This window comes from Somniosus microcephalus, unplaced genomic scaffold (genome assembly GCF_052327205.1).
Source record: "Somniosus microcephalus isolate GS21.2 unplaced genomic scaffold, FLI_Smic_1.0 unresolved_chr2, whole genome shotgun sequence".
Lineage (NCBI taxonomy): Eukaryota > Metazoa > Chordata > Chondrichthyes > Squaliformes > Somniosidae > Somniosus > Somniosus microcephalus.
The window spans coordinates 23,962,522-23,967,274 of record NW_028225180.1 but is presented as its reverse complement, the minus strand read 5'-3'; the positions used below and the strand labels follow the sequence as shown (position 1 = coordinate 23,967,274).

Here is a 4,753-nt window from a genome sequence, read left to right as displayed (position 1 = left end):
CTTTCTCTCTTGCTCTTTTTACTCTCTCTCACTTTCACTCTCACTTTCTCTCTCACATTCTCTCTCTCTCTTTCTCTCTCTTTCTCTCTCTTACTTTCTCTCTCCCTCTCTCTGACTTGCACTCGCTCTCTCACTTTCTCTCTCTCTCCCCTTCTCACTCGGTCTCTCTGCTTCGCTCTCTCTCCCCTTCCACCTCTCTCCTTCCCTTTCGCTATCTCCTTCCCTCCTTTTCTCTCTGCTCTCCCTTCCCAATCTGTCTCTCCCATTTCCCCTCTCTCATTTCCCCCTCCTCCATCCGCCTCTCTCTCCCCTTCCCCTCGCTCTCCCTCCCTCCTCTCTTCTCCCTCTCTCTTCTTTTCACTCTGTCTCTCCGCTTAACTCTCTCTCTCCCATTCCGCCTCTCTCCTTCCATCTCTCCACTTCCCCTCCCTCTATTGCCTTCCCTCTCCACTTCTCCCACACCCTCTCCCCTTCCCCTCCCTCTATCTCCGTCCCTCGCTCCACTTCACCCACACTCTCTCCCCTTCCCCTCCCTCTATCTCCTTCCCTCGCTCCACTTCACCCACACTCTCTCCACTTCCCCTCCCTCTATCTCCTTCCCTCTCTCCACTTCACCCACACTCTCTCCCCTTCCCCTCCCTCTATCTCCTTCCCTCTCTCCACTTCACCCACACTCTCTCCCCTTCCCCTCCCTCTATCTCCTTCCCTCTCTCCACTTCACCCACACTCTCTCCCCTTCCCCTCCCTCTATCTCCTTCCCTCTCTCCACTTCACCCACACTCTCTCCCCTTCCCCTCCCTCTATCTCCTTCCCTCTCTCCACTTCACCCACACTCTCCCCCCTTCCCTTTTCTCTCTCCCTCCTTCTACTCTCCCCAAGAGGAAAGGACAGAGTGAGAGGGGGAAAGAGAGAGTCAAGGGGAGAGAGTAGGAGGAAGGGAAGTGGTGAGAGAGCGGGGAAAGTGTAGAGAGAGGAGGTGAAGTGGAGGTGGGGAAGGTGAGAGAGAGGCGGAGGGAGAGAGAGAGTGAAGAGGGATGTATAGAGAGAGGGTGAAGGGGAGAGAGAGAGAGGGGTAAGGAGGAGAGAGAGGCAAAGAGTGGGCGTTCAGGGGAATTGAACAGAAGGAGAGGGGGAGGTGGAGATGGGGAAGGGAGAGAGAGCCTGTTCTCGTGTTGGGCTCGGAGCTATTTCATACTTAAAAGTAAACATGCTGTGAATTAACAGTGAGTTTAGAAACAGAAGCTAAATTTGTAGAGGTAGTGGGGAAAATGCTAGAGTCCATTATAAAAGATGTAATTGAATAGCACTTGGAAAACAGTGACAGGATCGGACAAAGTCAACATGGATTTACAAAAGGTAAATCATGCTTGACTAATCTTGACTAATCTACTGGAATTATTTGAGGATGTAACTGGTAGAATAGATAGGGGAGAACCAGTGGATGTGGTGTATTTGGACTTTCAGAAGGCTTTCGATAAGGTCCCGCATAAGAGATTAGCATGTAAATGTAAGGCACATGGGATTGGGGCAAAGTACTGACTTGGATAGAGAACTGGTTGGCAGACAGAAAGCAAATAGTTGGAATAAACGGATCTTTTTCTGAGTGGCAGGCAGTGGCAAGTGGGGTACCGCAGGGGTCAGTCCTAGGAACCCAGCTATTCACAATATATATTAATGATCTAGACGAGGGAACTAGATGTAATATCTCCAAATTTGCAGATGACACAAAGCTAGGTGGGCGTGTGTGCTGTGAGGAGGATGCCGAGAAACTCCAGTATGATTTGGACAGGTTGGGTGATTGGGCAGATGTATGGCAGATGCAGTGTAATGTGGATAAATGCGAGGTTATCCACTCCGGTGGTAAAAACAGGAAGGCAAATTATTATCTGAACGGCAATCGATTGGGAGAAGGGGAAGTGCAACGAGATCTGGGTGTCCTTGTGCACCAGTCACTGAAGGTAAGCATGCAGGTGCAGCAGGCGGTTAAGAAGGCAAATGGTATGTTGGCCTTCGTAGTGAGAGGGTTCGAGTACAGGAGCAAAGATGTCTTGCTACAGTTGTACAGGGCCTTGGTGAGACCACACCTTGAGCATTGTGTGCAGTTTTGGTCGCTTTATCTGAGGAAGGATGCAATTGCCATGGAGGGAGTGCAGCGAAGATTTACCAGACTGATACCTGGGATGGCAGGAATGACGTATAAGGAGAGATTGGGTCGATTGGGCTTATACTCGCTGGAGTTTAGAAGAATGAGAGGGGACATCATTGAACTTATACATTTCTAACAGGACTAGAAAGACTAGATGCAGGAAGGATGTTCCTGATGGCGGGGGAGTCCAGAACCAGGGGTCACAGTCTAAAGATAAGGGGTAAGCCATTTAGGGCTGAGATGAGGAGGAATTTCTTCACCCAGAGAGTGGTGAACCTGTGGAATTCTCTACCACAGAAGGCAGTTGAGGCCAATTCATTAACTATATTCAAGAAGGAGTTAGATATATTTCTTAAGGCTAAAGGGATCTGGGGAGAAAGCAGGGACCGGGTACTGAGTTGGAAGATCAGCCATGATCTCATTGAATGGCGGAGCAGGCTCGAGGGGCCGAATGGCCTACTCCTGCTCCTATCTTCTATGTTTCTCCCTATCTCTGTCCCATTCCGCTTCTCTCCTTCCATCTCTCCACTTCCCCTCTATCTCCCCTTCACCCACACACTCTCTCCTTCCCCTCTCTCTATCTCCTTCACTCTCTCCACTTCACCAACACTCTCTCTCCCCTGCACCCTCTCTCTCCCTTTCGCCTCTGCTCTCCCCATCCTCCTTCTACTCTCCGCAAGAGGAAAGGACAGAGTCAGAGGGGGAAAGAGAGAGGGTAAGGTGAGAGAGTGAGCGAAGGAGGAGAGCGAGGCAAAGAGGGGGATTACAGAGGAATTGAGCAGAAGGTAAGGGAGAGGTGGAGAGATTGGGAAGGGAGAGAGAGCCTGTTCTCGTGTTGGTCTCGGAGCTGTTTCATACATAAAAGTAAACATGCTGTAAATTAACAAAGTTGCATAGGCACCAGTGAGATTTGAACTCACGACCCCTGGTTTGACAAGACTAGGGCTCTAACTCCTGAGCTATGGAGCCATCTGTACTAGGTTGTTTCTCATTCCAGTTAGTGCTGTGTGTATGAAGAATGAGGCAGGGCGCAGTTCACCACTCAGATTGTGTCTCATACCCCGATACCTGCCTCAGGCTCTTCAATACTCACCTCTCAACTACAATAGAGCAACTTACATGTACTAAAACGTCCCATGGTAACTCAGTTACACTCTCGATAGCAAAATACTGCAGATCACAGAAACCCCACTGTGCAGATAGAGGCCATTTCGGCCCATCGAGTCTGCACCGACACATATCCCACCCGATCCCCGTAACCCCTACACCAACACATGTCCCACCCTATCCCCATGTCTTTAATCCCCCTAACACGAAGGGTCAATTTATCATAGCCAATCAACCTAACCGCACATCTTTGGACTGTGGGAGGAAACCGGAGCACTCGGAGGAAACCCACGCAAACACGGGGAAAATGTGCAAACTCCACACAGACGGTCACCTGAGGCCGGATTCGAACGCAGGTCTCTGGCGCTGGGAGGCAACAGTACTAACCACCATGCCACCATGCTGCTAGAAATCTGAAATAACAACAGAAAAGGATGGAAAAACTGAGCTGGCCAGGCAACATCCTTGGAGAGAAATTATAGAGTCAACATTTCGGGTCCGCACTGAACACAGGGCTCACACAGAACACAAGGCCCGCACTGAACACAGGGGCCGTACTGAACACAGGGCCCGCACTGTACACAGGGCCCGTGTTGCACACAGGGCCCTCACCGATAACAGGGACCGAACTGAACACAGGGCCCGCACTTAACACAGGGCCCGCACTTAACACAGGGCCCGCTTTCTCTCCCCCTCTCCCTCTCTCTCTCCCTCTCTTTCCCCTCACTCTCTCTCTCTTTCCCCTCACTCTCTCTCTCTTTCCCCTCGTTCTCTTCTCTCCCTCTCTCCTCTTTTCACGCTGTCTAACCACTTCCCGCCTCCCTCCTTCCAGCTGTCCATTTCCCCTCTTTATCTCCTTCCCTTTTCTCTCTCCCCTACACACTCTCTCCCTTTCGCCTCTTCTCTCCCCATCCTCCTTCTACTCTCCCCAAGAGGAAAGGACAGAGTGAGAGGGGGAAAGAGAGAAAGTAGGAGGAAGGGAAGTGGTGAGAGAGCAGGGAAAGTGCAGAGAGAGGAGGTGAATGGGAGGTGAGAGAGAGGGTGAAGGGGAGAGAGAGATGCAAAGAGGGGGAATTGAACAGAAGGAGAGGGAGAAGTGGCGATTGGGAAGGGCGAGAGAGATCCTGATCTTGTGTTGGCCTCAGAACTTTTTCATGTTTAAAAGTAAACATGCTGTAAATTAACAAATTTGCAGAGGCCCCAGTGAGATTTGAACTCACAACCCCTGGTTTACAAGACCAGTGCTCTAACCACTGAGCTACAGAACCACCTGCAAAGGAGTGTTTCTCATTCCAGTTAGTGCTGTGTTTTTGAAGAATGAGGCAGGGCGCAGTTCACCACTCAGATTGTGTCTCATCCCCCGATATCTGCCTCTGGCTCTTCAATAGTCGCCTCTCAACAACAATAGAGCAACTTTCACGTACTAAAACGTCCCAAGGCAACTCAGTTACACTCATCTCTCTCTCAGTCTCTCTGCCTCCTTCTTTCTATATTTCTCCC

The 4,753-nt window shown here is 50.5% G+C and overlaps 1 non-coding gene across 1 annotated transcript; it reads right to left on the bottom strand.

Moving 5' to 3' along the window:
- Nucleotides 1-4,448: 4,448 nt before the first annotated feature.
- On the bottom strand, nt 4,449-4,521 carry trnat-ugu (transfer RNA threonine (anticodon UGU)). The gene has a single exon. It is a non-coding gene; the product is annotated as a tRNA-Thr (tRNA).
- Nucleotides 4,522-4,753: the final 232 nt, after the last annotated feature.